Source organism: Bos javanicus, chromosome 7 (genome assembly GCF_032452875.1).
Source record: "Bos javanicus breed banteng chromosome 7, ARS-OSU_banteng_1.0, whole genome shotgun sequence".
NCBI classification, from domain to species: Eukaryota; Metazoa; Chordata; class Mammalia; order Artiodactyla; family Bovidae; genus Bos; species Bos javanicus.
This window is the reverse complement of record NC_083874.1, coordinates 36,857,688-36,868,797: the sequence shown is the minus strand read 5'-3', so window position 1 is coordinate 36,868,797 and position 11,110 is coordinate 36,857,688. Positions and strand designations below refer to the sequence as shown.

General features: G+C 44.1%; 1 long non-coding RNA gene across 1 annotated transcript in view; it reads left to right on the top strand.

The window, feature by feature from the left end:
- Positions 1-2,107: 2,107 nt before the first annotated feature.
- Positions 2,108-11,110, top strand: part of LOC133251998 (uncharacterized) — a 30,065-nt gene continuing 21,062 nt past the window's right edge. The window contains exons 1-4 of the long non-coding RNA XR_009737790.1: positions 2,108-2,305; positions 2,925-3,118; positions 3,812-3,899; positions 5,687-5,825. This is a non-coding gene — a long non-coding RNA (uncharacterized LOC133251998). The remainder of the gene's footprint in view (positions 2,306-2,924; positions 3,119-3,811; positions 3,900-5,686; positions 5,826-11,110) is intronic.

Below are 11,110 nucleotides of genomic sequence, written 5' to 3'. Positions count from 1 at the left end.
GGGCTATTGATGAGCAAACTAGCACCCTAACAGGCAGGGCAAGGAAAGAGAAGAAAGAGGCATACCACTCCAGATTGGAAGGTGGCAGTTTTCACAAGCAAGGGAATTTACGTAGAAGGCTTGTCAAGACCAGTAGATCTCCAGGCAGAATCCTAAAGTTTTTATGGAGGCCTTAACTGAGTTCAGCCACGTATACTATCCAGAGGATCTCAACAACACATTGATCTCTCAAGGCTGTGCCTGTGAAAATGGCTCCAACTGTGGAAATGATGGGCAGCATGTACATTCCAAGGAGGGGCAGGAGGTGGGGAGCTTCCCATTGCCTAAGTCCAGCTCTCTGGTCAACTGGAGGTCAGACTCTCTCTGTGACCTCTTCCAACGAGATGCCTGTGACCATCTGATGTTGAAGGTAAAAGGTCACACTGGTTCATAGATGGATTGGCTTTTTATGTGAATATAAACTGAAAGTGGGCTGCTCTCTTACAGTTCCATTCAGGGATGGCCCTGAAAGAAAGAGTGAAGGGAAATTCTCCCAACAGAGATTTGAGAGATATATCTGATCTGCCACTATGTATAGAAGGAGAGGGCTTCCCAGCTGGCTCAGCGGTAAAGAATTCGCCTGCCAATGCAGGAGACACAGGAGATGCGGGTTCAATCCCTGGGTTGGGAAGATCCCCTAGAGTAGGAAATGGCAACCCACTCCAGTACTTTTGCCTGGGAAATCCCATGGACAGAGGAGCCTGGTGGGCTACAGTCCATGGGTTGCAAAGAGTGGGACACAACTGAGCCTGCACTCACTCACGCATGGAAAGAGAAATAGCCCAAAGTAACAACAAGTATCTGATTGATCAAGGCCTGGAAAGAGGAAGATTGGAGAATTAAGGACCATGAGATCTGGGGAAGAAGCCTGTGAAGCATCCATGGGCTGGAGCATAGTGTGTGACAGACTTCGTATCAGATATTAATGCTCAACAGAAAGCATGTATTAACCATGGAAGTGGCACTAAACAACCAAGTTGAAGAAGTGACTTAACCAGTTGAATTCAATCCTTGGATGGATACTCAGTACTGGCAAAATGCGCTTCATGCCACGGTATTAGGAATGAAAGCTGTGCATTGACTCAACAGCATGGGCTTCCTCTCATCAAGGCTGGTTTGCCACTGCTGAAAGCCCAGTTTTCTAGGAGCAGAGATGAGAACTGAGCTGCTGATTTGACACCATCCCCTGTAGAGGCCCACCAGCCACTTGGTGGCAAGTCAATACATCAGACCCCTCCGATCTTGGAAGGAGCAGCTGTCGGTCTTGACTGAATCAGCATGCACAGCAGATACGAAATTGCCTGAAAGCATCTGCGTGACAGAGGACTTAGAGAGTGCTGGATCCCCTGCCACAGGGCTTCTGTGAACTGAAGAGCCTGGTTATAGACCAGGAGGTGTGGCTGTGGGCACATGACCTTGGAATCTGCTGACCTCATTACATGCTGCATCATCCAGAAATTGTTGTCTGTGTAAATAGCTTCTTAACGCAGATCCAGCTTAGAGATGTTAAACTGTGAGGATTGGCATCATCCCCTAGGACACAGTATATACCCTACATCAACAACTATTATAGAGCTCAGTGTCCACAGTAGCAACCGTGAATCTGGAACCTAGGCGTAGAAGTGGGTGTGGCTCTGCTTATATCACTCTCAGTAACCCTCTTAGGGAATTTGTGCTTCCTGCACTTGGGTTACTGCATTTCTAGGCTTTGGGGGTTTGATTTCCAGAGGGAGAACATTTCTGTCAGGAAATCCAGTTGGGTGTCCCATTAAGCTCTTAAGTTCTATCATACTGACTGACCTTTGTGCCAAAGTCTATCAAGCAAGGGAACTAGTTTCCATCCCAGTAGGAGTACTTGACCCTAATGATCAGGAGGTAGGGCTGCTGTAACATACTGGGGTGTCTCTTGGAACCCCCTTGCCCACTTTAAGAATAAGTGGATGAAGGAGTATCTGTAGTCTGAGAAGGGCATAGTGACCAGGGGCTCAGATCATCTTGCTGCTGAGGGCCAGGATGACCCCACCAGATTAGACCAACAGAGGGGCTAGCCGAGGGGGAGAGGAATCTAAAACGAGGAGCAGAGTGGCGGGATGGTGTGTATCTGTTACCTGGAGAGCAGCTGCAGCAACAGGAGCTGGAATTCATGTCACTAACTTTCCTCTGGTAACTTGACCCAGAAAAACAGGCCAGCCAGAATCCTGGAGAAGCTGTGCCCAGATTTTACTATTGAAGACAGTGGATCCAGGTGGCTCAGGACTGAACCCTAGTGAGTACGATGGGGACTCTGCAGGATCCCCTTTAAGAGGAGCTCATTCTCCCGGCTTCTGAGAATGGGAGTGACTTGTGCCTCTGAGATGAAGCCTCTCTGGGAATTACTTTCCCCTAAAGAGAGCAACAGAAGGGCTTCTCTGGTGGCTCAGTGGTAAAGAATTCACCTGCCAACGCAAAAGATGTAGGTTCGATCCCTGAGTCAGGAAGATCCCCTGGAGAAGGAAACAGCAACCCACTCCAGTATTCTTGCCTGGGAAACCCCATGGACAGAGGAGCCTGGCAGGCTACAGTCCACAGAGTCTCAAAAGAACCAGACATGACTAAACAAGAACAACAATAAAGAGAGCCACAGGTCATGCTGTCTGCAGGTCACACTCCACTCCCACAGGCAGCCTGCATCGTGTGTGATGAGGGTAAAAGCCCAGCTTCCTTGCGTCAATCAAGCAGGACATCTGGGAAGGCTCATCCTAGTCTCTGGGTCAGATGAGGCTTTAGATGACACTTCTTAGGGATTCAGCACCTCTCTGGCCCAGCTCCACTTCTTCCCCTCCGCAACAGGCATAGCTCTTGAGTGTAAGCCCCACTAAACTTCCTGTTTGCTAAATCTCTTTCAGAGCCCTTTTCCTGGGGCACCAACTTCGGACAGTGCTCTTCCTCAGCTCAGAATACTTTCCCTGCTCACCCTTCTGATGGATTCTCTTGGAATTATCCAGATTTGAATGTGTCCTCTGAGTGCTGCTGGGACCCTCATTGACTGGCACAGTGACATGGGACAGGCCCGCTGCAAGCTCCAGACACACCCCTACTGGTGAGTAAGTCTGCCTGGTTCTGAGGATCACTCTCAGTAGGACCCCCTGCCCGCATGTAGAATCTGCATCCTCAAACCTACAAAAAATCTACTCAATTAAGACATTTTGGCTTCTCCATTAATTCTGTGTTTAAATTATTCATATTCAGAGCATGAGTGGGGAAATACTCATTGTTGGCTCTCTCAGAAACCCCCAACCCCAAGGAGTGCAACTTGTACCAGATTTAGGTGCAGCAGCCAAGTGTTTGGCCTGATCAAGGGTTCCGTTTTGACTGCGTGTTTATTTCTGTGTTTGTGTGTGTAAGGGTATCTAGCAAGCTTGGCCTCCTTTCAATAGGGCAGCTATTCCCCTCCCACCCCACACGCACTGCCCCTCATGGGACCCTGACAGGATGAGCAGGTTGATTGAATCTCTCTGATTCTCAAGGTTATTTAAGATGTGGATGTGTTCTTATCTAAAATCTCTTTTTAAAATTTATTTTTTCATTGTATAATTAATAAGTGAACTCATTCCCTTTGTTTAAAAAATAATTAAAGCATTCCAGATAAGGTGAAAATTCCTTTTGGCTGTGGCACCAGTCCCAGTCCCCTCCCAGAAGACAAATTATTATCCTCCAGACATTTTCCAAATTGGCAGTGTCTATTTAAATTAAAGTTGTTCCTTTTCCTTGACCTGGAAATTCTACTTTTCAGAAGTTACACTGAAGAAAGCCTCTTGAATACGCATGAGAAAGAACGAACAAGGATATTTTCGGCGGCATTGTTTATAATAGCAGTAAAGGTAAGCGGCTTAGTAGGGGTCTAAATAAACTGTGGTATATTTTAAAATTGACACTGGATGCAGTAGTGAACACAGTGAAGTAGCTCTGTAAGTGCTAACATGAAAAAAATCTTCAGGAAGTATAGTGGCGTGAAAAAGAAGTTGCAGAATGATAAATGTACTATGATTCTGTTTTATCTGGGTTATTAAAATAATTGCCTAATAGGAAACGACCTGGATTAGGAGTCTGGAGAACAGTTGGCTTTCTCCCTGTCCAGCCTATCTCAGCCATTTCTTCCCGTTTTCCTTTACCATTTCTGCTTCCCTTTTACTCCACATTCTCCCCTCTCTTAATCACTGCTTTTCATGGGTTAACATTGGAGTCAAATCTACATCCTGTGACCGGTTTCTGTTTACTCTCTTTGTCAACCGGTTGAACTCAGTTGATGAGCAACATGGCTAATCCAAACTGGTAGTTAAAGTCTCAAAATAAATGGATACATTGCTTGCGCCCCAGCTCACATGGTCGAATTGATGAATAATTAATTGAGGGGCAACATGATCTGTCTATGGAAACCTGCCCACTTGGGCTACTCTAAAAGCTTCAAAGATAAACCAACAATTTGACAAAGTTATGAAAAATATGTACATATAAAAGAAACTTCAATTGTGGGTTGAATAATAAAAGTCTAGCGTTTGCATTAAACAAAATGCAATAGTAGTATATTTTGTGTTACATGTAGCCTGAAGAATTCCAGTCTAATGGCTTCTTTTTATATTGGAGAGAATTGTGGCCCAAGGAAGTGAGGTCACAAAGCAACCCTGCTGGTTTAGCTGGTTTTCTGATGACACATTTTTTTAGACAGTGGAGATGTTCATTCTTCTTTACTCTGGTTCTCTCTCTCTCTTTCTGATATGAGAGGATCCAAACATCTGCTTGTTTCCTCATGGGTCTGTGATTGAGGCACAGTCTTTATGAGATGGATGCAAATGTCTGACATAGTCCTGAATGGGGTAATGGCAGGAAGGAGCAGCTCTGGGACTCTCTAGAATTCTCCATCATGGTTAAATAATGTTCCAATGCTAGAGGGTCTTGGAATAAAATCCTATGGCCACAGGAATTGGACAATTGTAGCTGCAGGAAGAAACTCTGAAGTATGGTTATCACATAAATACAGGGCACCAGTTAAGTTTGAATTCAAGGTAAATAATGAATACTTTTTAAATATAATTATGCCCAGATATTACATGAGACAAATTTATACAAAAAAAAGTATTCATTGCTTATCTGAAAGTAAGTTTGACTGGGCTCCCTGTATTTTGTCTGTTGAATCTGTTAAGTCCACCCATGATACATGTAGACATACTTAACTGGCAGTGTCTTACAACGTGAGAGCACATCGTTTTGCGTGTTTATTTGTCTTGCTGACTCTAAAATTATAAATTATGACCAATTCTTTGAACTCAAAGAGTGCTGGATATTTAATCAATTTTAGGGTTCATTTTCTAATAACTGGAATGTCCAGCAAAGAAACAGGTGGTTTTAAAAAAAAGAGTGCATCCCTGAGCCAAAGATAGTACTACAGCACCATTTTTAATAACTAAGGACTGGGAGGATAAAAAAGGTCATGAACAGGAACTTTTTTGTTTAAAAAATATTAGGGGCACATCTATGCAGTTAGATTTTTCCACAGGTAGATCTCTTTTCTTCTGGCCTTTGAAGCTTCTAGCTAATTTTATGACAGGACTGTCACTGTTCTCATAACACGACCAACTGTTTCCTCAACTGACAACTGTTTCCCCAACAGACACCTGTTTCCCAAACAGACATGCGGGTCCATCTGACTCTTCAGAGTCACTCCTCCCATCCTCCAGGATGGTTCCCTGTGTCCACAGTGGGATGATGTCCACGTCCATCTTGAAATAAGCAGAAGAGCGGCATGCATGGTAAGATCCCATTTGTGAAAATTCTCAAAAGCGTCAACATAAATATTGGTAAAAACAACACTTTTTTCTGGTTAAATACCTAAGAAACTCTTAAGACTATTTATTTTGGGATGGTATCAATTATTGAAGGTTGGAGAAAAAGACTTTGTATTTATTTTATACCTTTATGGATGGATATTTAAAAAAAAACAAACAAAACTGTTCACATTGAAACAGGCTGAGTATTTACCTTTTATCCACCACACTCTCAGCGATGGACTGGAATTTGTGACAGAAGGAGGTCTTCTGGCATTCCCTTGAACTTAAAAATTGTATAAATATAACTACTTTGAGAAAAGCCCGTCAGCTAGCCTGGATACCACTGTTAATGCCTTTGAGCTTCCTCAGTCTCCACTGCCCACTGGAAAGCTCAGATGAGAGGAAAGTGTCTCCCAAGGCATCTGTGGCCGATTGCACGTATTTTTGCCAGTGAGTGTATATGCACACTGTGCACACTTATCCTGAGGGTAAGGAGTATGAGCCTAGGGTCCACAGATCCCCATGCAGTTCTTAGTCTTATGTTCAAGGCAGGTCCAGACATTTCAATGACCAGAAAAGAAAACTTTTTAGTTCTCCTATTAATCATAACTCAAGCTACATGAAATTGCTATTGCATAGGCACAAAAAATTGGCTGAATATCAGCAATTTCATATTGCTCAAGTAATACTACTTCTGAGCATCCCTGTTTATTTTCTCCCTTGATAAGTTAGAAAAACAAATCAAAACAACCAAAGTATGTGTATTTCTAGGCTTCCAAATCTGCCTTAACTTTTATATTACCTATTATTGATGATCCCTATTTATAAACATCTAAAACTTAGGTAGCATTTTGTATGTAGCAGGTGTTTTAAATACTTTGCATACATATGCTTATTCACACTTTACAATAAGCCTCTGAGATAATTCTGTTTTTTTCATTTTGCCTATGGCCAACCCGAGGGGTGCAGAATTCCAGCATCTCGCCTGTGTGGGTGCAGCTGTAGCTGAGGGAGCAGGGCCGAGTCCATCCGAGGCTGACTTGTAACCATGATGTCACACGGTCTTTCCTTTGTTCCCGTCCCTGACTTTCAGCCATTGCCCTCTCATAACCTGATCTCTTTCCCAGTAGACAAGTTGGCCTCTCTGGGCTCCGCCAGGGCACATGTACTGTATTCTAGGTTGGTCCCTTGAAGCAGTGTAGGAGTTTATCTAGACTTCCCTGAGGGCTCAAACTATAAAGAGTCTGCCTGCAGTGTGGGAGACCTGGGTCCAATCTCTGGGTTGGGAAGATCCCCGGAGAAGGAAATGGCAACCCACTCCAGTATTCTTGCCTGGAGAATCCCATGGACAGAGAAGCCTGGCGGCCTGCAGTCCATGGTCGCAAAGAGTCGAACACACGACTGGCACACAGGTTGGTCCCTTGAAGTGATGTAGGAGTTTGTCTAACTGCGTTGAGGCCCTGCACCCAGCAGTTTGGAGTGGAGGTCCTCAGGCAGGCAGCGGCAGCCTGATCCTTCCTTGGTGCAGGTGCCAGTCTCATGGCAGGGAAACAGTCCTTGAAAGAATCATCAGTTTTCTCCTGAGCCGCTGCTCCTGCAGGCCCCGTGGAGACACCTGGTTTAACCATCCCCACGAACATGCTCTCCACCCCCCTGCACGTGGAGCTCCTTGCTCCTTTGTGCCTCTGCATCATTTTCCTAAAACAGTGGTGCTGAGGCTGCAGCCAGGCAGAGTGGCTGGTGTGTCCCACAGAAGGAGAGGACCCACCGCTTAGTACCCATGGGCACGATCCTTAAATTTTCAAACTCAAGTCAGTTACTTCCCATGTACAGTGAGCATAATCACGCACGTTTTGGGGTAGTCATGTGCCTTAACTAGTTCTTAGATGTAAAGTCTGATATAACATGCATGCCTGCTAAGTCACTCAGTTGTGTCTGATTCTTTGTGACCCCATGGACTATAGCCCCCCAGGCTCCTCTGTCCATGGGATTCTCCAGGCAAGAATATTGGAGTGGGTTGCCACTCCCTTCTCCAAGGGATCTTCCTGACCCAGGGATCGAAGCCAGGTCTCTTGTGTCTCCAGCATTAGCAGGTGGGTTCTTTACCACTAGAGCCACCTGGCAAGCCCAGTATAACATGGGGCACATGGAAAATAATAGGAAGAAGCAGCACTGGGGTTCAGTCACTTCTATGTGAAGCTGGGCCTGTGACATGGGCTAACACAGTTTTCTTTGGCTTATAAAGTGTACTTTCAGCAATAACCATGACATTTAGCTAGTGGTAAAGAACCTGCCTGCTAGTGCAGGGGATGTAAGAGACATGGGTTCGATCCCTGGGTTGAAAGGATCCCCTGGAAAAGGGCATGGCAACTCACTCCATTATTCTTGCCTGGAGAATCCCATGGACAGAAGAGCCTGTGGGGCTACAGTCCATGGGGTTGCGAAAAGTCAGGCATGACTAAAGTGACTTAGCACACACCTCATTTAAAGGTACTTTTGTTGTTGTTGTTGTATAGTTGCTAAGTTGTGTCCGACTCTTTTGTGACCCGATGAACCGTAGCCTGTCAGGCTCCTCTGTCTATGGAGTTTCTCAGGCAAGAATACCAGAGTGGGTTGCCCTTTCCTCCTCGAGGGGATCTTCCTGACCTAGGGATTGAACTTGCGTCTCTTATGTGTCTTGCTTTGGCAGGCAGGTTCTTTACCGCTGAGCCACCAGGGAAGCCCAAAGTTGCTTTCAGATTTATTAATTACATCTTGTTATCCGTAAGGGAGGAAGTTTAGACCTGCTGTTTCCTTCCATGAGGATAGAGTTGGACTATTTTTGGTATCTCAACCTGCACTCATTTCTTCCCACCCTTGGGGTGGGGAGGAGGAGGGTATGAAATTGCCTACTTGGTGAGTTTCTCCTTGCATCCTCCTTTCTTGTGGGGCTTATCAGCTACCCTGAGCAGATGGTCTCTTCTACTGCAGCAGAGGCAGTCCCCTGTACTCCCTGGTCCAGAATCTGGGCTGAGAACGTGGGTCCTATATTACAATTTTTGTTGAAATGTTAGAATGTGGGATTTTTCTGAGCAATATATCTCAGAAGATCTATTAGAATTCAGTTTCTCCTTTGCTCTCAGACCATGCATTGGCTTTGTCAAAAATTTCAAATGCTAATTAAACTCATGTGTTGCATATATCTAGTATTTTAGGCAATAGTTACCATATTAATATGAATATTTGAGATTTGCTGTTTGAGATATTTGAATAATTTGATACTGGAATATTATAAGCATTCATGCTGTTATTTAAATATGTGATGGTGTAATAGATTTTTTTTTTCACTTCTGTGACTTTTTTTCTATGCTCAGTTTTGGAATGGATTGAACACAATATTCATTTTAGTGTGATTGAACTGGGTCTTACTGATGAAATGGAGTTTGTTCCCCCAGAAATGCCTCACAGTTTGTTTTTTAAATGATGTAGAATAAACATTTATTCTATAGTCAAATTGTAGCTTAGTTGGTAAAGAATCTGCCTGCAATGTGGGAGACCTGGGTTCCATCCCTGGGTCGGGAAGATCCCCTGGAGAAGGCAATGGCAACCTACTCCAGTATTCTTGCTTGGAGAATGCCATGGACAGAGGAGCCTGGCAGGCTGCAGTCCATGGGTCGCAAGAGTTGGACATGACTTAGTAACTAAACCACCATCACAGAATAAACATACAGAAAAGTACATTATAGTATACTGGCACCCAAATGGAGAGAGCTCAGAGCTCCCAGTCACAGCCCCTACCTAGTAAACTACAGTTTTGACCTCTCACATCATCCACGAGCGTTGCTGGGGTTTGAACTTGATGCACATGCAGTCACACCGTAGGCACTTGGTGGGATCTGGTTTCTTTTCAATTAGTAGCACTCTAGTTTCTTGATTCTGCAAATAATGCTGTGCTGGTTTCTAAGCCAGTTTTTGGAAAGGGAAGGAGGCAGGCCGGGGAGGGAGGAGGAAGAATGGGGAAGCGAGAGGGAGAATGTGTATGAGGGTACCGCTTGTCTGTTGCTACTCTGAAAGTGATGCAGCCCATGAAGAATTGGGGGAGAGTATAAACCAGCTTTGCCTTCTTGCCTTTCTTTTTCTTTGGGATGGTTTTGGTTACTGCCTCCTGTACAATCTTATGAAACTCCCTCCATAGTTCTTTAGGCATGAGACCTAATCCCTTGAATATATTCATCACCTTCACTGTATAATCATAAGGGATTTGATTCAGGTCATACTTGAATGGCCTAGTGGTTTTCCCTACTTCTTCAATTTAGGCCTGAATTTTGCAATAAAAAACGCATGATCTGAGCCACAGTCAGCTCCAGGTCTTATTCTTACTGACTATATAGAGCTTCTCCATCTTTGGCTGAAAAGAACATACTCAATCTAATTTCAGTATCGACCATCTGGTGATGAACATGTGTAGAGTTGTCTATTGCATTTTTGGAAAAGGGTGTTTGCTATGACCAGCATATTTTCTTGACAAATCTTTATTAGCCTTTGCCCTGCTTCATTTTGTACTCCAAGGCTAAATTTGCCTGTTATTCTGGGTATCTTTTGACTTCCTACTTTTACATTCCAATCCTCTGTGATGAAAAGGACATCTTTTTTTGGTGTTAGTTCCAGAAGGTGTCATAGGTTTTCATAGAACTGGTCAACTTCAGCTTCGTCAGCATCAGTGGTTGGGTATAGACTTGAATTACTGTAATATAGAATGGTTTGCCTTGGAAATGAACCAAGATTATTCTGTCATTTTTGAGATTGCACCCAAGTACTGCATTTCAGACTTGTTTGTTAACTATAGTGGCTACTCCATTTCTTCTAAGGGATTCTTGCCTACAGTAGTAGATATAATGGTCATCTGAATTAAATTTGCCAGTCCATTTTAGTTCACTGATTCCTAAGATGTTGATGTTCACTCTTGCCATCTATTGCTTGACCACATCTAGTTTACCTTGATTCAGGGACCTAACATTCCATGTTCCTATGCAATATTGTTTTTTTACAACATCAGAATTTACTTTCACCACCAGACATATCCACAGCTGAGTGTCAAGAAAAATGTTCCTGCTTTGGCTCAGCTTCTTTATTCTTATTGGAGGTATTAATAATTGCCCTCCGCTCTTCCCCAGTAGCATATTGGATGCCTTCTGACCTGGGGGGTGGGTGGTTCATCTGTGGAAGTGGCAGATTTTATTTTCTTGGGCTCCAAAATCACTGCAGACGGTGACTGCAGCCATGAAATT